This window comes from Eptatretus burgeri, chromosome 9, assembly GCF_056783735.1.
Source record: "Eptatretus burgeri isolate ZD-2024b chromosome 9, Ebu_testis_v1, whole genome shotgun sequence".
Taxonomy (NCBI): domain Eukaryota; kingdom Metazoa; phylum Chordata; class Myxini; order Myxiniformes; family Myxinidae; genus Eptatretus; species Eptatretus burgeri.
Genome location: NC_140969.1, coordinates 97,160,166 through 97,183,857, shown reverse-complemented (window position 1 = coordinate 97,183,857; position 23,692 = coordinate 97,160,166). Strand labels below are relative to the sequence as shown.

The 23,692-nt window shown below is 43.5% G+C and overlaps 1 protein-coding gene across 12 annotated transcripts in view; it reads left to right on the top strand.

Moving 5' to 3' along the window:
- Positions 1–23,692, top strand: part of SCAPER (S-phase cyclin A associated protein in the ER) — a 631,592-nt gene that overhangs the window by 558,926 nt on the left and 48,974 nt on the right. The window lies entirely within an intron of this gene.

Here is a 23,692-nt window from a genome sequence, read left to right as displayed (position 1 = left end):
ACCTTCTCTTGATTGATCTGGACAGTGGTTATGTCCGGAGAGTGGTTTCTGCCCGGACGATGGTTATGGCCCGTCCCCTCGCGCTGCTGTCCTGTCCCATCGCGTTGCCATCCCGTCCCATCCCGTCCCATCGCGTTGCCGTCCCGTCCCCTTGAGCTACCTACCCGTCCCCTCTCGCTGCCATCCCGTCTCTTCGCGCTGCCTTCCCATCTCTCACGCTGCCTTCCCTTCCCCTCACGCTGCCTTCCCATCCCCTCGCGCTGCCTTCCCGTCCCCTCACGCTGCCTTCCCATCCCCTCGCGCTGCCTTCCCATCCCCTCGCGCTGCCTTCCCCTCCCTCCCCTCCTGTCGCCTTCTCTTCCCCTCACCCTACCTTCCCCTCCCTCCCCTCCTGCCGCCTTCCCTACCCCTCCCATCACGATATCTTCCTGCCAAACCCCCTCCACCACCATACAACTCTCTGGAGGTCGAGGTGAGGAAGGGCTCATAAATTTTTATTCCAAATAAATTGATTATTTGCTTTCCAACCAAGTATATCGACTATTAGCTTTCCAACCAAGTCAATTGATCATTCATTTTCTAACCAAGTAAATTGATTATGAGCTTTCCTGCTAAGTAAACTTATTTATAGCTTTTCAACCAAGTATAAATTGATTATTAGCTTTCCAACCAAGTATAAATTGATTTTAGCCTTCCATCCAAATCGATCAATAATTCACTTTCCAACCAAGTATATCGACTATTATCTTTCCAACCAAGTCAATTGATCATTCATTTTCTAACCAAGTAAATTGATTATAATTAGCTTTCCAGCGAAGTAAATCGATTTTTATTTTTCTAGCAGTACTATTTTTATTATTTCTACGACAACAGGAACTCTTCAGAATAAAGTGTGATACACACACACACACACACACACACACACACACACACACACACACACACACACACACACACTTCTACTTTTAGTAATAGACTAGCAAAGTACCCACCCATGGGCGGGTACAGTTATCTGTTGAATGGCGTTGGTCCCATCTCGATCGGATGAAATTGAGATATTGAAGTTACCCGGTGACCTTGACCCCTTGACCCCGTGACTTTTGACCTTGAACTTGACCCCCCCCCCCCCGCATGTCCATTCTCACGTCCCAAGGATCACTCCTGCCAAGTTTCATCTCATTCCATCCAACGGTTTGGCCGCCTATAAAGGACGAACAAACAAACAAACAAACAAACAAACACACAAACATACAAACATATTCTATTTTTTTAGTATAGTAGATGTGTAATCATAGTTGTTTTACCATTGTCGAAGTTGTGCTTATGTCACTTTCCAGAGATATCTTTTACTGACATTTGGCTCATCATTTGACTCATCAGTAATACAATTACAGGGTTAATACAGTTTCATTTGGCTCATCTATATATTAATACTGAAGGACCAATTTTGTGCTCCTCCTAGCGGTCGCGTCACGTTTTTCTCGGTACTGTGACCTGGACTGAAAGAAACTTCGTACCTGTAAGAGTGCATCGCACATAGTGGCAATAGTCAACTTTCAACTCTGAAGCAGAATAAACACTTTTTGTTGAGACGGGGGCGAGGAATGAAGAGGCGGGGGCGGGGGATGAAGAGACGGGGGTGAGGAGTGAAGAGGCGGGGGGCAAGGTAAGCAAATTTTTGGGCAGGGGTAAGCAAATTGAAAGCGGGAGACGGGGGAAATGGGGTGGGGGATGAGTGGGCGGGGCCAGGGTAATTACATTTTTGGGCGGGGGTAAGCAAATTGAAGGCGGGGGTGGGAGGCGGGGGGAATGGGGCAGGGGCGGGGTATGAGTAGGCGGGGGCAAGCACGCCCTGTCCAGACCATGTCCCTCGAGTGTGGGTGAGCTGGTGAGGGTGGTTGAATGAACGGAATCCCTCTGTGACGGGGTTTCGGCTAGTCAGTATTAATAGTACTATTAATAATAGTATTAATAATAATAATAATCATCATCATGTCACGAAGAGAGAATTAGTTAGTCGGGTCTTGTTTCATCAGTGGTCCCCATCATGAACCGGCTATGCTGTGATGTCATAAATAAGCAAAATATTTCCACAAATATCATTGCAGAAAACTTTATCAATGGATTTTGACTTTGTACTTCTATTTGCAGGTGCTCTTGGTATTTCATGTATTTCATAAATATACTAAACAAAATGTTGTGGTTAAATAGGCATTATCTCAACAGCTGCACCTTGTTGATATAAAAGCTAAATATGTTTACCATTGTTATTACACTGCAGCCTTTGGTAGAACTTTAAAGGTGCATTTGAAGCTATGAATTGACAATTTATAAAAGCAATGTCCAGGCAGTGGGGACACAGTTGGATACAACATTGAAGGCAATGAACAAACACCAAAAGAGAAGAGAGAGGGGAGAGGAGAAAACACAGTATCCTGCAAGAACGAAGGTTGGGTTAGGTAGGGTTAATGGGGATAATTATAGGTGGGCGTAGAGGAATGACATGAGATAGGATTTTCAGTGATTGCTTGAAGCCTGGAAGGGAAGAGCATGATGAAACTGTCCCCAACAGGGAGTTCCACAAAAAGGGGAAAAGAAAATTCCAGGGTTACCAGTTCTCAGGAAAAAAAAAGTGACATCGGCAGGGGTCAAAGTGTCCACCGTTGGTCCCTTTGCAGGGTCAAGGGGCAATGCTCATTGTGAGGATCAGAGGTGAAGAACCCCAAAGATGTGAGGTGAGGTTTTAAGTGTTGAAATAACTTTTGAGGTATTAATTATGTAAATATGCCCAAGATGGCTTTAGAGCATTTTAAGGTCACACTGTATACGTACAGGCCATCTGCATCATAGTAATTGGCATCCTGACTGAAATAAGCCAAAATACTGAGAAAAATGGGACAAATTTCCAACCTGGCCTCCAAAGCCAGATGTTGACTGGGCATCCTCCACCGTGCAAAGTCCTTCCTTGGCACACCTGAGCTCCTGACCAGGTACAAAGCTTTCATCCACAGCCTGATGGAGTACTGCTCTCACCTCTGGGCTGGTGCTCCTGCCTTTCACCTTTCTCAGCTTCGCGCTGTGGAAACCAAGGCATTTTGGATCATTGGTATCTCCCGCAATGAGGCTGAGTCTTTGGGTCTCTCACTCTCTCACCGCAGGCAGGTCGGTGATCTTTGTCTTCTACCGTCTCCTCTCCGGCCTCCCCCTGCTCTGTCTGCTATCTGTCCCACCCATATTTCCGCAGGGCGCTCAAGGTCCGCCAACAACCCCCTTCTGGTAAAACTACCGAAATCAAGAATCACTGCTCACCTTCATTCTTTCATTCCTCTTTTTCCTGCCTTTGGAACAAGCTCCCACACTCTCTTCAATCCCACTCTTCCCTCAAGGTCTTTCAAACAGCTGTTCACTCACCACCATCTCTTATCTTTCCCCATCCAAAACCACGATCTTTTCTAACCCCCGTTAATCCACCCCAAACCCACCTTTCAAACTCCCTGCTTTCCTTCCAGAAAGTCCCTGCAGTATCCTTCTTGTTTACCCTGTGAACCCCGCCCCATCCCTCTCCCTTCCCCATATCTCCTCACGTCTCTGTTCCCCACTGTTTTGTGCTTCCCTTTCCTGCTCCTCTTGTCTCCTGCTCCCCTTGTTATACATTCTGTGTGTTTGCTCTTATAAGAGCCTTGACATTGTGTATTTTCTTTTTTTAAAGGCATCACAGGCACATATGAAATGGGATGATCCTCACTATCATTCACAGACCAGTGTTTGTGTGTCTGTGGGTTTGTTTGTGTGTTTGTTTGACTGGTTACTCCTCCTCCAGTTCTTGGCCAATTACATCCAGACTTTCTGCAGAGGATCAGAATAACTACAATTAATGTATAGGGGTGTTTTTATCTTTGCCGGTAGTCTTGGAGGGGATGGGGGGGGGGGTGTTGGAACGCAAATTCTCAATGGAAATGTGTACCGTGTAGTGCCACCTGCAGGTAGGGGAGGGTATTACAAGTCCCACCATTTACAGTACAGTATTCCTGTCCCCATGTTTTCCAGTGCAGTGAGGTGTTTGGAATAATAAGCAGTAGGTATGATTTTGCTTCATGCATGTAACTCAGGTTATTTATTTTTCCTATGCAGAGCTGTCAGTTGCCAATACACCGCCCAAATAAAGGTATGCGTCAGAAGAACCTGTTGCATGCTGGTGAACAGAATATGAATGGAAGAGTGTGGATGGGATTGGATGCTGGTGCCTCCGCCCACAGGGGGAGAGCAGTACTCCAATGAGCTATTCACAAAGGTGTTGTTGGTTCTGAGTAGTTGTCATTTTCCATGTTAGGATTTATAATGATAGAGTTTGCCTAGTCTGCAGCTGGCTTTGGAAGCCAGTTTTGCTTTGTGATCGGCCCAAGAAAGTTCATGGCTGATGGTGAAGTCTCATCGTGCAAGTGACCAACCTCTTCCGATGGCTGACCAGGGAAATAGATTGGTCGGTTTGTTTGATGAACCTTCTGGAGCCATAGGGTGAGACTATGACACTTTGAGGGATTGAAAGGCGTGTTCCATTTATCACACTGGCATCTAATTAATTCCAGATCGACAGAGAGTGACGCAGCTGCTGTCTGCCTGTCAGTGGTAAAGGGTACCATACGACGTGATGGGGAATCGTCTGCAAAAAAGAAAAGAACATTTTACTGAGCATTAAAGAGGTCGTTAATATAGACAAGTAACAAGATTGGGCCCAAAACACTTCCTTGGGGAACTCCAGCCTCCACTGGGAAATGGGAGGAGAGGGTTCCATTGATGGCAACACGTTGTGACTGCATGAATGGAGGAAGTCGGACATCCAGGAATGAACGAGGCCTTGTATGCTGCAGACTGTGAGCTTATCAAGCAATACAGGATCTCAGACTGTGTCGAATGCCAAAGATATATCCAGGGAGACAGTCCTGACCTCTTTGAGATTTAGGGCCTCCAACCATTGCTGAGAGGGGAGCAGCAGCATGTCGAGTGACCAGAACGGAATCCAAACCGATGGTCAAAGTTCAGGCTGTTTATAAGTAGAGAAGATGAGATCAGCAGCTATGATGGATTCCATTCCTTTGCTTATAATTGGAAGTTTATCAAACAAAATAGATTTAATTGCCATTTGTGAATTAAACTTGGCTTTATAAGAATCTGCTCCTTTTCCTCTGCCAAACTCTTAAAACTCCCTTCACAGAACCAAATGGAAATGAGCACTTATAAATTTTTATATGACAATACCCGTGCCTATGTAATCAATGGGGCGAGAAACTAAAGTTTATCTGAATGTCAAACCCTCCTCGATGTGTGCTCAGAGGCGTCGTGTTTCCTGATTCTCTTTCAAATCTCTTGACTATTTTAATTGCAGATTTTACTTTCAAATAAGCAAAATTGATGAATGAAGACACTAAAAAGGACAATTAGGACTATAAGTACAACAATTACTTTTCTCTAACTCTCTTAATCAATAATGGTATTGCTTTTTCTTAGGTTCTGTTCTTGGTTGTCCTGCTTTGTCACATCCAAAGTCACAAGACTGACTGTTTGCTCATTGCACACAGATTAGTAATATTTACCCTCGCCGAAGGAGAGGGTATTGCATTTGGGTCTGTTTCTTTGTTTCTTTGTTTGTCCACACAGAACTTTCGTGTTTTTCTCCGCAACCGCTTGTCGGATTGAAACGAAATTTTCACCATTGATGCGATGACTCGTGCAGAATATTTTCATGATAATTATGACGTCATGGGTCACGTGGTGTAGCAGCCATGTTGGCAAAACGGAAAAACTTTGGACCTCTGAATCTCTGAAACCGCACCAAGGGAAAAATTGAAACTTGCCACATAGCAAGTACTCCTCATGGGATGATTTTAATTTTTTTTGGGCATCATAGGTGCCTTCATTATTACGTCATGATTGCATATGTAGAACGCTACATCCGATCAGTATGAAAATTTTTGAGGGTCATTTTGGGATAAAATAGTCCACAATTTTTTTTTGATGACGTCATCAGTTACGTGATTTGGCAGCCATATTGTTATCCCGCCCCCCGGAGGGAGGGAGCGGGATATTGTAATCGTCCGGTTTGTTTGTCTGTTTGTTTGTTACTTGGCGAAATCTACGATTTTGTCAAGTATGTTGGTCGGTTCAGTTTGTTTGTTTGTGTGTACGTCTCGCTCTACAGGTCGCATTTCGAGTCGGAATGTCATGGAACTTCACCAATGGACTTATTGGCCACCAGAATAGAACCCTATAACTTTTGGCATGTCAAGGTCAAAGGTCAAGGTCAGGAAAAATTCCTGAAAATCGCGAAAATCCGTATCTTTTAGCATGGGCCGATTTTCAAAAATTCATGTCTCCGCCAAATCTTAACGGATTCCTTTCAAATTTGAAACATGGACGTAGGAGGGGAGTACCTTTGACTGGATTAAAAATTGGCACATCTGTTACGGATTACGGAGGTGACAGGTATTTTAATTAACATGGTAAGTGCTATCTACGGTTTTTCATGGTAGTCATGATCACTTATGAATCATAATGCCACCAAATATTCAGAATGAATTTCGTCAAGTCCTGGCCCTATGGGCCATTTTTATTTGTCTGTTTGTTTGTTTGTCTGTCTGTCTGTTAGCAACTTTACGGCAAAACGGCTTTAGCAAACACTATCAAATTTAATCCACAGGTGGGCAATGACCCTTGGACGACCCCATTAACTTTTGGGTCCAATTGGATCAAAGGTCAAGGTCAAGGTCATGAAAAGATCAAAATCGTTTTTCGCTCATAACTTCGTCAAAAATGATCTGATTTACTTCAAATTAAGCTTATAGTGAACCTTATTCTATTTGTCACTTATAATCCTACCCATTCCTATAGTGAAAAATGTATATTTGTGAAGATCGGTAGGGTCCGAAGTTTTAGGGGTCGTGGTCATCGGTCAAAATTACAAATTTTCCATTATCAATCAAAAAAGGTTAGGAATATGCGTGTTTACTATGGAAGACATATATCAAGTCCGTATTGGCTTTCATTTGACACCATGACCTTGACCTTACGTGGCCTTGAAAGGTCAAAATCATTTTAAGGTCATAACTTCGTCAAAAATGGTTTAATTGACTTCAAACTAAGACTAAAATATTCCTTATTCTATTCCTTATAATCAACATTCAGGTTAAGGATGTATCAAATTTAAATTTGATCCCCAAAATAACTTTATGCCTTAAATGGGTGGGATTTGTTGTGCCTGGCACCACTTTTTATTTATTTTTATTTTTTTCAACCTTAAAAAATCTTCTCTGAAATTGCTAAAGAGATCGAGGCAAAACTTTACATCCATGACTGCCTAACCACGAGAAACAAAAGGTTCACACATATGATGTCATATGTCACATGGTTTGGCAGCCATATTGGATTTACCCTAAAACATTAAAATCTTCTCCAGAACGGCTGGGCAGATCGAGGGGAAACTTCACACAAATGTTCCCAAAGGCATGCGTGTACAAGGTTGTTAAGGAATAATTGATGTCGCATGGTTTGGCAGTCAGATCGGATTTAAGAAAAATATTAAATACTGTTTTCTCTGGAACCGCTGAATCGGCATGAAACTTCACAATTGTGATCTCGTAGTGATGGGGAATACATGTTTTATATTTCAATTTGATCAGACACATGGTCTGGCAGGCAGGATTATTTAATTTTTTGATGTGGGGTTTTTTGTGAGTTTGTTTTGATTAACGCTCACTTGGCTGTGCCTGGATGGGTTTGAGGGAAGAGGAGTAGCAGCTGAAATGTGAATCCTATCCAGGTTCCTCCTGATGACTTCATCTTTGCTTTTTGCTTGTTCGGGTTCCTTCTGATGACTCCAATGCAGGACTGGACCTATTTGGTCTTCCATTTGATTTGATTTGCATTTATTTTAATCCCATTCTGAATTCAATTGAATAATAATAAACATCATGGGTCAGGGTCAGGTGTCTGATCAAAGCGGGACGTCTTGGTACCCGGCCATCACTGCCAGCAGTTATAAAGTGGCAGTTCTAATTATGCGTCTTATTAATTACATAACACACCAGGACACAAACACCACACAAAATAAGTCCTGGAAAGAGTCTGCAATCTCTGATTGCTCTTTTTCTTGTTTCTTCTGTTTTCTGTTTGAGCTCGCACCGTCTGCTTTTTCAGACTTTTGTTCATAGTTAGGCTTCTTTCGTCAAATAAGAATATAATTTGAAGTTCTAAATACCTCCATTCCCAGATGAAACGTTAAACGTATCAAGAGCACCTGAATAATAATATTCAATGTAGGAGGATGCCACTAGGTCCATTAAATTAAACGTAATGATTGCCAACCTGTGGTTGCTTGTCTGTGCTCTATCCTCTTCAAATTCGGAGCATCAGGCAAGGAAGCAGCACGTCCAATTTTTGAAGTGTTTGGGAAATTGGGTTTGAACCACTGACCCCCCCCCCCTTCGCACACCACGGCTCCCCCCCCCCATCCCCAGAGCAGACTCTATAACCGTTAGACCGAGTGTTTGTGTTTCTATTTTAATTCTCATCGCTTCCAATGCTCTTCTGAAGCCTATCTACACACCTTGTATCAGTTTCCACCCCCACATGTTTGTGTGAAATTGATTCCAGAATGGTATTGATTCTTCTGTTTCTGTTTCCTGTTTACCATTGTTTTTAATACATTACTATTATTATTATTATTCTTATTATTGTCCAAACATAATATGCCAATTTTAACTTGATGGTTCGAACTGAATATCATCATGTGTTGTTAATGCTCCTTGCACATGGTGTGGTGTTAGAACAGGCTTATACAAACAACACTGACAGAGGTCAGAGTTGAATCCTTGAAGGTTTTTCTTTTTTGTTGAGGTTATGTATACCATTGGCGTTGATGATATCCTGGCATCTGCAGCCCATGGAGGCTATCTGTGTTCAAATAAACGCTATAGGAATGTTTGTCCATTCTTTAGGCAGTGCTAAGAGCCATTTGTTCACTACCTAAAGTTACAGCCAACATTGTTGAGGTCTTATCAAACTTGTTCTGGAGGTACACACACACACACACACACACACACACACACACACACACACACACACACACACACACACACACACACACACACACACACACACACACTTCGGATTAGTAATACAGAAGAATTGTTGTTGTTTTTTTAACACTGTAGAGCTATGTTACTTTGAAGGACATGAACAATTTTTTGAAATGTTTCCTCAAAATCATCACACAATCCTCAAAATCAGTCCAGTTTCTACAAAAAAAAATTACAGGTTGATGTTCATTATATTTGATAATTAGCTCCAACATGATCACCAACCAATGATCACCAACTATAGAGCACCAACCAAGGACCACCAACCACAGACCACCAAACATTGACATTCGACTATGGACCACTGATTAATGACCACCAACCAATGGTGGAAAAATTCGAATTTCTGTTTCAAACTTGAGGTCACATTTTAGTCTTGTGTTCATGTAGAAACCATTGGCATGGTTCGTAAAAGTGAATGAAATAATTTTCATGTTCACAAACCGAGTGATCATTTGCACCTGGAGAGATTGTTGATGTTCCGTTGGTGCATCAAGTTCGTGGATTAATGTTGTAAAAAAATTTAAGCTCTTCTGGTGAGACCTTTTATCGGCTCTGTCTTGACTTGTTTTGTGGCCTTTTTCATTTCCGTTGATCAAAGATTCATGCTTGTACATGAATCACATGCAGGACAAGGACAGAAGTTCATATCCCTGCACTGAAGTGGCAATAAAGCATTGAAGTAGTCAAATCATGAGCACTCACACGTAAGTTTTGGGGTCATGAGACCACAAACGAGTCTCCAAAATATGCTCATCAAATACCAATCGGGGCAAAGGGCAAATTTCAATATAATACAAAAGCAGAGTAATTTAGAAAAAAATTCATTCCAGTTTTTCCATACTGGGTTGTTGAAGTTGTGAGGGTTGTTATCTGAAAAAGAAAAAAATCATAAAAAAAAATAAGTTTGCTTCACAGAAAAAAACCTGCAATTGGTCGAGTGCATACCTCCGCCAGGTTGAACAGTTTACGTTTTGTACCCACTGATAGGCTGGATCTGCATCCGTACCTTCACTAACTCTAATCGGCTTGTTTTTGTCACTGACCCAACTCATCCACCTTTTGTCATGATCCAACCATAACTTTTTGAAATATAATGCTATATATCATCTTTGGCCTGATCTCTGAATTGTGAAGACTCACTGAAAACATTATCGGATCCAGATCATCACCAAAATCAAATAAATTTGTCCTTGTCACTTACTCAACCCTCCTGTCCACCAAGTTTTGTCTGAATCCTTCCACAACTTTTTGAAATATCATGCTATACTGTATATCCATTTGTAAACATGCTATACTGTTTAAAAAAAAAAAACTACCTTTCTCCCTGCATATCCACGAGTCCCGATCCTTCTTCTTCTCCTTCTCCTCCTTCTCCTTCTTCTCCTTCTTCTTCTCCTTCTCCATCTCCTTATCCTCCTCATCCTCCTTCTCCTCCTCCTCCTTCTCCTCCTTCTCCTCCTCCTTCTCCTCCTCCCTCTCCTCCTCCTCATCCTTGTCCTCCTCCTCATCCTTGTCCTCCTCCTCATCCTTGTCCTCCTCCTTTTCCTCCTCCTTCTCCTCCTCCTCCTCCTCCTCCTCCTCCTCCTACTCTTCCTTCTCTTCCTCCTCCTTCTCCTTCTCCACCTCCTCCTTCTTCTTCTCCACCTCCTCCTTCTTCTTCTCGTCCTCCTCTTCCTTCTCCTTCTCCTTCTTCTTCTCCTCCTCCACCTCCTCACACAATCTTCATTCTATTTAAGCTGATCCACTCTCTCCATTACCTTCACAATTTTTCCTCCAACCTTCCATTCCCGAATCTTACCTATTCTTCAAAAATCCATCAAAAATTAATAATTTTCCTTGCATCCTTTCGATCGATACACCTCCTGTAACCACGTGTCTCTCTCCATCCTCTTCCTGATACTTTTCATCGAACCAGCAGCTTCACTCTGCGTTTACAGTTCCAAATTCACCGAACACTTCCACGATTTTACTTCAACCTTCCCTTTTCCCAATGTTATGCAATCCTTATTTAAAATAAATCAATAAATTCACTTTTGACTAAACACCTCCCATAGCCAAGTGCTTCTCTCGTAACCACGCAATCTGTTTCCACCCTCTGCGATTACCAATCCAAATTCACCATTCACCTTACGATTTTTCTACAACCTTTTCATTACCTAATCTGATGAAAACTCTCTCAAGCAACAATGATAATAATAATACTAATAATAATAATAAAAATGATCTCTTATAATGCTTCATCTTCCTCTTTCACACTTGTGGTACTTTTTCACACGTGTGAACTCAATCAGTCAATTTCCCGACCCGGATGTCAACCAATGGTACTCAATCTCTTCTGGATCTGATTTTGACAAATTTCCTGAAACTATCTGCTGCTCTTCCTCCGCTCCAATCGGTTCTTCTGACCACGTCCTTGTCAAAGAGGACATCACTCTGGCTGTTATCAGAGAACCACCTCAGCGCCGTCGAGTTTGGCATTTCACTCAAACCGACTGGCAGGGTCTCCAAGCAGCCATCAAACTTCTAGACTGGTCTCCCATCACTACTTTCTCCAACATCAACTCATCCTGGGAATTCTTTCAAAGAAACTTGCTCTTCCTCATGCACAGATTTATCCCCCCCTCCCCCCCTCTCATCTTCAGTTGTCCTACCCTTCCTCCCGCCCATGGTTCACTGAAGCTTGTGGCGAGGCAGTTGTCCTGAAACAACTTCCCTTTGCCTCACGGAAAGCAAACCCAACTGAGGATAATCTCAGTTCCTTCCATAAAGCTCGGAACACGTGTGCATCTACTCTCAGGAGAGACAGAAAACAACATCTTTCTAAGCTCAAGTCTGAACTCTCAAACCTCCCTCCCTCCTCCAAATCCTGATGGCATCTAATAAAATCTATTTCAGGTGTATGTTCCCCCTCCATCCCCTCCCTTACCTCAAATGGCCACACTGCTGATAGTCTGATACTGCACATGAAAAGGCTGAATGCCTAAACTCGATGTTTGCATCGAAATCTTGCGTCCGAAACCTATCGTTTTCTCTACCCACCTTACCCAGTCGCACCTAACTGTCCCTACTTTTCTTCTGACAAAGTGGAAAGCTTGCTGTCAAACCTCGACTCAGATTCTGCAACCGGTCCAGACAGCATCAGCCCACGTGTCCTAAAAACCTGCTCCTCTGCTCTTGCTCACCCTCTCTCTGTTCTATTCACCCTCTCATTTACTCAAGGTCATCTGACATCTGTTTGGAAATCAGTAAACATTACTGCCCTGCATAAAAAAGGTACAAAAACAGATCCCTGCAACTACAGACCAATCAGCCTTCTCCCAATCATCAGAAAAGTTGTGGAATCCAACATCGCTTCAGACATTAAATCCTTCCTCTTCTCCAATGGCTTGATTTCTGATCTTCAATTTGGTTTCAGACTCGGTCACTCTGCCCTGGATATGCTGCTTCTGCCCTCCCAACAATGGATGGAGGTCTTCAAGGCCAGACATGAAGTCAGAGCCATATCCCTAGACATATCATATGCTTTTGACATGGTCTGGCACCCTGCCCTGCTCACCAAACTCTCTTCTGATGTTATCCAAGGCCATCTCCACTTATGGCTTGCAGACTTCCTCTCCTCTCGGAGTCAACGTGTGGCCCTAAATGGAGTTCGTTCATCCCCTCTTCCTGTCCAGGCTGGAGTTCCTCAAGGTAGTGTTCTGGGCCCTGTTCTTTTTCTGGTTTTCATCAATGATATCTCCAACTCTCTAGAAAATCCTCTTTATCTCTTTGCTGATGACTCCACCCTCTGCCGTATCATCTGTCATCCCTCAGACAGGCAAGCAGCAACTTCTTCGCTCACTGCAGTTTTGGATAAAATCACAAACTGGTCCAACACGTGGAACATGTCTTTCAATGTTGACAAATCTCACACTCTCACTATGTCTCTCCTAAAGGAGTGTTTGGACCCCCCCCCCCGCCAATCCCATCTACTTTCTCAACAATCCTCTGGAAGATGTCCTTTCTTTCAAGCTTCTTGGTCTCACTATCTGCCATGATCTTTACTGGGAAAGCCATATTTCCAACCTCGCCTCCAAAACCAGTCGCCGACTGGGAATCCTCCGTCGTGCAAAGTCCTTCCTCGGCCCACCTGAGCTCCTGACCACATACAAAGCTTTCGTCCGCGGCCTGATGGAGAACTGCTTTCCCCTCTGGGCTGGTGCTCCTTCCTCCCAACTTTCTCGGCTTCACGCTGTGGAAACCAAGACATTTGGGATCATTGGCATCTCCCGCGGTGAGGCTGTCTTTGGGCCTCTCACTCTCACCGCAGGCAGGTCGGTGGTCTTTCTGTCTTCGACCGTCTCCTCTTCAGTCTCGCCCCCCCCCCCGCTCTGACTGCGATTTGTTTCCACCATATTTTCGCAGGGTGCTCAAGGTCCGCAAACAGCCCCCTTCTGGTAAAACTACCAAAATCAGGAATCACTGCTCACCTTCACTCTCTCATTCCTCTTTTTCCCACCTTTGGAATAAACTCCCTTTTAAAACAGCTGTTCACCACGACCTCTTATCGTTCCCCATCCAAATCCTCAATCTTTTCTATCCCCGTTAATCCAAACCCACCTCCTTCAAATTCCCTGATTTCCTTCCTGAAAGTCCCTGTAATGTCCATCTTGTTTCCCACATGTTCCCCACGCCATCCCTCTCCCTTCCACAGATCTCCGAATGTCTCTCTTCCCCACTGTTTTGTCCTTCCCACTCCTGCCCCCTTGCTCTGCGTTGTGTGTTAGCTCTCATATGAGCCTCGACAATACGTACAAAAAAGGTGTACAAAAAAAGAAAATCGTTTTTGGCCCTTTCTCTCAATGGTGAACAATCACTTGGTTAATTTTATAAATCGTATCCAGATGCATATCGGAATCTTTACAGAAATAAAATAAATGCGTCCTCGTCACACACCCAACCTGTCCACCAAGTTTCGTCTGAATCCGTCCACAACTTTTTGAAATATCATGCTTACACACAGACGCAGACAGAAAAACAGGGCTGAAAACATAACATCTGTCCACCCTCGGTGGCAGAGGTACAAATTAATAATAACTAGAAAAAGTAATTTGCTACATTTGTATCAAGCACTTGGCAAATCTATCATTCGATGTTCAGTCATTGTGAAACGTTTTCAGATGGTCAAATATCCCATCGGTTATGCATTGCTTCGTGGTTTTGAACACACGTGACAGTGCCTTTAATATGACATTTAAATGATCAGGAGCTTGGCAGAGTGATCGGTGTGCTGGGGTGAGGTGCGTGGTACGACCCATGCATTGCAGCAGTTTGGACGAATCGTATCAACAAGACCTTCCAGAGTACCACTGGGCTTCGATCGTTCAGACACTGTGTTGAAGCTGGTATTCATTGTTGTGGAAAATTGAAGTGCAAAATTCTCATTATTGAGTTTATCAATTTCTTTTGTTGGCTCACTTTTCACAAACAAAAATGTCAACTGGAAGGGCACTTGGTGGAGGGCATACCTCCGCCACGTATTGCCTGATCCACAAGAACATATCGAGCCCAATAATTTTTTTTCTCATATCATGCCATATAAACGTTTTGGGCCCTATCTATCAATGGTGAAGAATCACTGGAAATCAAATCATTCTCAAATCCAGATCCGAATTCGGATATTCACCAAAATCGAATCAATTTGTCATGGTCGCACACCCAACCTGTCCATCAAATTCATCCGAATCTGTCCATCACTTTTTGAAATATCGTGCTATTTATCATTTTGCCCCATCTCTCAGGTCAGGTCAGGTATGGGAGCATGCGCCGAATCAGCGCTTCACTGCATCCACTTTCCGCCAGTACTCCAGGGGCCTCCATCTGGCCATCCCCCAGGCAGATGTCTGGCCCATCTCCATCTCCTTGAGATGCTGATCAACCAGTTGCGACCATGAGGCACATGGTCAGCCCATTGGCCTCCTCCACTCACGAGGCTCCCTCGGTAAGAGAATCTGGTGAATAGGATCACCGCCAGGAAAACGAGCCACATGTCTACACAGCCACAGCTGATGCTTATGGACTATGTCGGTAACAAATCTCATTTGAGTCTCTCTCAGCAACCGCTCGTTGGACACTAAGTCGGACCAGTGATGGCCAAGGATTCTCCGAAGAGACCTAGTACCAAATGAATTAAGTCTCCATCACAGATCCCGGGTCAGAGTCCAAGTCTCACATCCTTAAAGCAAGATTGGAAGAACCAAGGACCTGAAGACTCGGACTTTCGTCATCCTGCACAGGTACCAGCAGTGCCACACCTCATGATCCAGTGATTCCGTGACTCCCAGGCCTGACCCAGACATTTATTGACCTCTGGCTCACAGCCAGCAGACATGAATATCACTGCTAAAGTAAGTGAATCTCTGTGACCTCAACATCCTCACCACAAACTGGGGCAGATAAGATAGCAGCATCCAAGATGTCATTGAAAGCCTGGATCTTGGTTTTGACCCAGGGAACCTGCAATCCCAGCGGCTCTGACTCCTCATTCAGAACCTCGAGGGCCTCAATAAGGATATCCAGTCTCTGCAAAGATGACTGCATCATCTGTGAAATCAAGGTCAGAGATCTTGACATTCCCAAATGATGCACCACAACTTGATCGCTCCAACATCCTCCTGAGATTCCAATCCATACAAGCGCTGAAAAGTGTGGGGGCCAGTACACACCCCGATGAACTGCAGTAATAACTGGATATATGTCTGAGATGGTATCAACCATCTCACAGCACTCTTTGTACTGGAGTATAGTTCAGACATAAGATGAATTAATTTTGGTGGCATCCCATGAAGAGCAAGAATCCTCCAGAGGGCATCCCAATTCACTGAATGAAATGCTCTGCAGAGATCAACATAAGCTGCAAGCAGCCCCGACCGAAACTGTCGTCTGCGTTCGGTGAGGACCCAAAGAGCAAGGATACGGTCAATCGTTGACCTCTTTGGTGGAAAGCCTGATTGCTCTGGATGCTGGTGCTCAAGCAGGTGGAGGCGAACCCCATCAATAATTATCTGAGCAAAGACCTTGCTCGACACTGGAGGGCAGTGTCACCCCTCGGTAGTTGTTGCACTCCTGGCGATCACCCTTTCCCTTTCCAGAGAGGGACGACGAGGCCTCCCTTCCGGTCAGTTGAGATGATTCCTGTGTTCCAGGCAGAGCACAGAACTGCATGCAACGACACGAGTACATTATTTCCACCAGCCTTGAGAAGTTCAGCATGGATGCCACAGATCCCAGGAGCTTTACCCCATTTCAAACGGTTCACCACAGCCAGTGTTTCCAGAAAACGAAGGTGGATCACAGTTAATTGGAGGGTCAGCAATAGGGATAATAACACCCCTGACATCCAACTCGACAGCTGGTGGATCAGCCTTGTACAGCTGCTCAAAGTAACTGGTCCAGCGGGCCTTCACTTCGGACACCTCTGGCAAGAGCGTACCACCCTCCACTCTAACTGCAGTGCACCGAGGGATGGGCTTGGATGAACGCAATGCGCGAATTCCCCTGTAACCAGGACGAGAATCATCTGGCCACAGGAGATGCTCTACCTCCTCACAGATTCCTCACACAAAGGCTTCCTTGTCCACCCTTTACTTAGCGTGTGTGCAGTTTTACACCTCAGCTCCCTGAACAGCTCAGCTCTGCCATTAAGCCAGGACCTGCAACTCTGGTCAGTGGTATCCAATGTCCCTTGCGAGAGAAAATTCATCTTCGCCCTTTGGGGAATTCCCAGACATCCATCGGCAACATCAAGGATGGTGGTCTTGAAGGCATACCACAGCTCTTCGGGATTCCCCAAAGCACCCAGACCCCCAAAATCCCCCACTCAGCCTGTTCGCAAACTCCTCAGCTGCCTTCTCATTATTGAGCTTGCCAACATCCAGCCGAGGCTGGGATGGTACCATTCACACGGATTTCAGCTGCAACTTCAGAGTTGCTACTACAAGCCTGTGGTCAGTATTGAGGAACTGAGCACTCCAGTAGACCCTGCAGTTCTGGATCATCCTCCAGCGACCATCCACGAGCACATGGTCAATCTCCTTTCCCACACCGCCAGCTTTGGAATACCAAGTCCAGCGATGAGCTTGTGGGTGCTGAAACCATGAACCAGCCACCCTAAGTCCATGACTTCTTGTAAAGTCAAGGAACTTCGTGCTATTCAGGTTCACAGTTCCAGCCCCATGGGGACCAACACATGTCTCATAACCATTCATATCAGTTCCAGTTGATGCATTGAAATCCCCCATGTCTGGAAGAGTATCTCGCATGGGTCACTGATCAACCACAGACTCCAGCACGGCATGAAATGCGTCCTTCACGGTGAAATCATTCACCTCAGTCAGAGCACATCCAGAGACCAGGGAAATGACACCCAAGGAGTGATGCATCCTTCGCCTCATAATGCGCTCATTTACCGGTGTTACCGCAATTATCATTGGAGTCAGCTTATTAGACACAACCACAGCAACTCCTTGGACATGGTAACCAGAGCGACCAGACCAATAGTAGGTGTAACCACCCTCCATTATTTCCCCACTATCTCTGAACCTCAGAGAGTGCTGCAATACCTATGTTCAAACGCTTGAGCTCAGATGATAACAGAGACAGGTGATCATCCTCTCTTAGAGAAAGGACATTCCAGGTACCCACCCGAAAGGACCGCTACAGGTTAACCCAAGGAGACTGCCTTCTGGTGGACGACACCTCAGCACCACTCCGCCACACACCATCGCAATCTGACCCGGGAGGTTTACCCCTTGGTTTTCCTCTCCTCATAAAGGAATGGGGATCCCGAAGGCTAACCTGAGGTGAAGAATCACGATGTTTTTTTTTTGGGGGGGGGGGGGGTTGGCTCATCTCTCAATGCTGAAGAATCACTCAAAAAAATCATATGTCCGGATCTTCACCAAAATCTAATCAGTTTGTCATTGTCATACACCCAACCTGCCCACCAAATTTCATCCAGATCCATCCACAACTTCTTGAGATATCCTCCAAACAGATAGACAGATAGACAGATAGACAGACAAACAGACAAACAAATAGACAAAAAGCGGTGAAAACATAACCCCCTTCACCTTCGATGGCGGAGGTAATAACAACTCAACAAACTTAAACAGACGGTCGTGGCAAAGGGTTTAGCTAGAAAGAGGTGCATTTGGAAAATTGTTAAAGCCAAAGATGCCGCTTTGCACTTCCCTAAATTGCTTGAAGAATGTTTGCAATCATTAACACCTCGTTTGTAATATCTGAAGCAGGCATCCTCTTTCATACGTCAACATTTGTTGGATGACTGATCTTATGATATATTTCAAATTTGTCTCCCAGTCTTCTCCACGCAAAGATCTGATCTTGGCAAGTGTCACACAAGGTGTGCTTTCTCTGGATGAAGCCCGTAAATCGGATTGATCCTCCTGCGTCGGCTCGGTGCTGTTGGTCTTGGCTCGGTGCACACGTCATGGCTTGCACTGCACGCATCGCCTAAGATTCGTGGCTTCTCAGATTCAAATGTCATGAGAAAAGGGCCGAAAGGTCTTGATGACGCAGAAGACACGATGCATGGACCTTGAGATTAATCTCCTAATCGGGGATTCTCAATTAGAGACTGCTGTTGTTTATGTGAACATATTTCGGATATTGATTTCCGGTAACTCGTTTTGTGCACAGGTAAATTATCCAATCCAAAAACGAAAATGAAAAACTGATTGTGAGACAAATCATGAAAAGCGCCAGCACCATTCAATCGGTGTCCTCAGGATATGCAACGCTTGCGGAGAAACATGCTTTTTGCTTACAATGTACCATTTAATTTTGTTTCCTTTACACAACCACGATGTCCTGCAACAGTTAACTCCAGCAGGGTGGGAAGACTTCATATATGTAAGAGTGGATGAAATAATGGAACTACAGGTACTGCCTTTTTACAAAAAACGAATGCCACTGTGAAATTCCCACAACATTGTATGTGAATTGCATTGGGGGGGCGTGGGGGGGTGCCGTTTGTGTCAAGATGGCATCTCGATGTCTAGAGGCTTCAACCCTTCTGCCGTCACTGAAACGGTAATAGCAATAACGAAGCGATTAATCCAAATGATCTTCGAGGAAATCGGTGTAGTTGTCGGGTGCCGAGCGGTCGGGTGCCCGATGATGGCGCGGAAATGGCGCGTTGCGATGAACCTGATAGCGCAGTGAATGCAAGTAATCTGCCTTCCTCTAAAATGGATCAATTTATATTTATGGCCACGGGGGATCAGGCACAAACAAGATATTACGTCATAACAGCCTTTTGAGATTGCGAAATAAAGGCTTACGAAGCATATGACTCAGGCTTTTATAATCACGTGGGATAGGCCTGAGCTGCTTTTCCAATTATATATAGTGCCATTTTTTTCGTTTTTTAAACCATACTCTCTTAACACACTCATCTTTCATTGTCAAACCCATTACTTTTGTTACATCTTCCCCCATTTACATCATTTTCTTGGTCCATAGATTACAAAACACCTTTATCCTTTGTAAGAATAATTCTCATCCTTTTTGTATGAAAGGTTAGACTGGGCACTCTATAATTGTCATTTTTGTTGATGACATCACTATATGTCGAAGCAAAATGAAGCGAGGTACAGGGTGGCCCACAAACTAATGACACATTTACGATTCCGTTTAAAAAGGTGAATGTGTATAAAACGCGAATCGATGAATCACATGTGACAACAATTGTTTGGAAATTTATTCACTGTGAACAAGATTTTGTCGATGTACTTTCTCCAACTGACGTGAAAAGTACACACACACACACACACACACACACACACACACACACACACACACACACACACACACACACACACACACACACACACACACACACACACACACACACACACACACCGGTGTGATCTCATCAGGTTGAGATAATGTCATGAGGAATACATATCTGCAACAGGAGTCATCATTTAGGGATAATGATAAAAAGGAGTCATCATTTAGGGATAATGATAAAAAGGAGTCATCATTTAGGGATAATGATAAAAAGGAGTCATCATTTAGGGATAATGATAAAAAGGAGTCATCATTTAGGGTTGATGATAAAAAGGAGTCATCATTTAGGGTTAATGATAAAAAGGAGTCATCATTTAGGGATAATGATAAAAAGGAGTCATCATTTAGGGTTGATGATAAAAAGGAGTCATCATTTAGGGTTAATGATAAAAAGGAGTCATCATTTAGGGATAATGATAAAAAGGAGTCATCATTTAGGGTTAATGATAAAAGGAGTCATCATTTAGGGATAATGATAAAAGGAGTCATCATTTAGGGTTAATGATAAAAAGGAGTCATCATTTAGGGTTGATGATAAAAAGGAGTCATCATTTAGGGTTGATGATAAAAGGAGTCATCATTTAGGGTTAATGATAAAAGGAGTCATCATTTAGGGATAATGATAAAAAGGAGTCATCATTTAGGGTTGATGATAAAAAGGAGTCATCATTTAGGGTTAATGATAAAAAGGAGTCATCATTTAGGGATAATGATAAAAAGGAGTCATCATTTAGGGTTAATGATAAAAAGGAGTCATCATTTAGGGATAATGATAAAAAGGAGTCATCATTTAGGGTTAATGATAAAAAGGAGTCATCATTTAGGGATAATGATAAAAAGGAGTCATCATTTAGGGTTGATGATAAAAAGGAGTCATCATTTAGGGTTAATGATAAAAAGGAGTCATCATTTAGGGATAATGATAAAAAGGAGTCATCATTTAGGGTTGATGATAAAAAGGAGTCATCATTTAGGGATAATGATAAAAAGGAGTCATCATTTAGGGATAATGATAAAAGTCTCTGGTATGACTCAGCCACAGTTAGAACCACCGACTTCCCAGACTCAGTGCGGAAGCTCTAACCATTACACGACCAAGTCTGGTGTAATTTAATTTAATTTTTTACTCTGTCTGATCTCTGGCTCTGATCTCTTGTCTGGCATTAAGGACCTCCATCCATTTTGGAGAGAGCAGAAGCAGCATGTCCAGGGTTGAGTGACCTGGTCTGAATCGAAATTGATCATCGGAAATCAAGCCATTTGAGAAGAGGAAGGATTTGATGTTGGAAGCAATAATGGATTCCATAACCTTGCTGATGATTGTAGTGGGGCGGCTTAGCCCAAATATTCAAAAAAATTGTGCATTTTGTGATACAAGCACCATATTTGGCACAAATGTACATTAATATGTTGCGAACATTTTCAGATATTGGGCCACTTGAAATTCTCTCTTTATGTCCGCCATATTGGATTTCAAAATGGGCACCACTTGAAATCTACATTTGCTATTATCTCTGGACGTCATGCAGCTATTGACTTGATTCTGGTATCTAAATGTATGTTTTTGGGGGCAAGGAATCCAATGGTACCATTTTCAACTTAATATTATCTATCACAGTCTGTTATATAATTTTATTTGGAAATTATCTAGGCAAATATTGGATTCAACTCAATACTTTGAAAAGAAAACACAATTGAAAACACAATCCAGCTCTGGAGGAACATATCAAGAGGGCAGTGTATCAAGGTGGACATGTGTGGGGTCAGATACTGCTGCCAGCACCAGAGCTCCTTCCACCAACCAACTGGGGTTGGTCAAGGACTGGATAAGGACAGCACACCTTACTGGACCAGGCTAACTGAGGCAGCTCACAGCTGCATTGAGCTGGTTTCTTGCAAGTGCAAGGAAGGGTGTGTGAGGCGCTGCAAGTGCAAAAAGGCTGCCCTTCAGTGCACAGCCCTCTGTGTGTGTGAAGGGGACTGCACATGACGATGAGTCAACAACATACATGTACTTGTGGCAATGCTGAACTTGTTAACATGACACTGTTTATGTGCACGTATCTTCAGTACCGGTATATACCTAGCCTCAGATGCCAGTACACGAGCCTCAAATACTAGACCATGTAGCATGTCAGTATTATACCAAAGACATTTACAGAACTAAGACATTCTTTTCAAATATTGTGTTGAATGCAAAATTTGCGTTGACAATTTCCAAATAGAATTATATAACAGACTGTGATAGATAATATTAAGTTGAAAATGCTACCATTGCATTCCTTGCCCCCAAAAACATACATTTAGATACCAGAATCAAGTCAATAGCTGCATTACGTCCAGAGATAATAGCAAATGTCGATTTCAAGTGGCGGCCATTTTGAAATCCAATATGGCGGACATAAAGAGAGAATTTCAAGTGGCCCAATATCTGAAAATGTTCGCAACATATTAATGTACATTTGTGCCAAATTTGGTGCTTGTATTACAAAATGCACAACAGGTTTGCTATGCTGCTACACTATTGGGAGGCTGATTGATCTGTAGTTGCAGGGATCAGTTTTTTGCACCTTTTTTTATGCAGAGCAGTAATGTTTGCTGATTTCCAAGCAGATGGCAGATGACCTTGAGCAAATGAGAGGGTGAATAGAACAGAGAGAGGGTGAGCAAGAGCAGAGGAGCAGGTTTTTAGGACACGTGGGCTGATGCCATCTGTACCAGTTGCAGAATCAGAGTCGAGGTTTCACAGCAAGTTCTCCACCTTATCAAAAGAAAAGCACACACAGTCCAGGAACAGCTGGGTGTGACTGGTTAAAGTGAGTACAGAAAGCGATGGGTTTAGGACACAAGATTTAGAAGCAAACAGAGTTTTGGCATTCAGTATTTTAATGTGTAGTGTCAGCTGTGCAGCCATTTGTGGTAAGGGAGGGGATATAGGGGGAACATACACCAATGTAGCAAGGACAGGAGGAAAGGTCGGACAACTGAAGACTAGATTGGATAAATCTGTAAACGAGAGAGAACAAATTTCTATGAAAGAATTCTCAGGATGAATTGATGTCAGAGAAAGTAGAAAGAGGAGACCAGTCTAGAAGTTTGATGCCTGCTTGAAGACCCCGCCAGTATGTCGGAGTGAAATGCCAGACTTGTCAGTGCTGAGGTGGTTCTCTAATATCAGGCAGAGAAATGACCACTTTAACAAGCATATGGTAAGATGAACCGTCAGTCCTCACTTAACGTCGCCACGTTCTTGAAAAGTGTGACTTTAACTGAAACGACTTGAAGCAAATCCAATTTCCCATAAGAATTAATGCACAGGGTGTTTTAAAAAAGAGTGATGCAACTTGAAATGTTTATTTACAAAGAAACAGAAACCTCAGGAACCTGAACCAAACATTTCTCGAAAGCTTATGACATGGTATTTTCTATCACCGATTGTTATTGCAGTGAGTCACTGCTTGAGTTAGTGAGAGCCTAAGGTCTGAATTTGGCATTTACACAAAATCCTTGTATTTGATGTTCTCGATGTGTGCACCTCCTCGGTTCAGACAGGCATTGATCCTGACTCCAAAGTTCTGTCCAACTTTCCTGTAGGTCTCATGTGGCACTGCTTGGAGGCAGTCTGACACGTCCTGCTTCAGATCATCCAGTGTGGCAGGGTGCTTGATGTTGACAGAGCCCTTGGTAGCCCCCCAGAACCATTA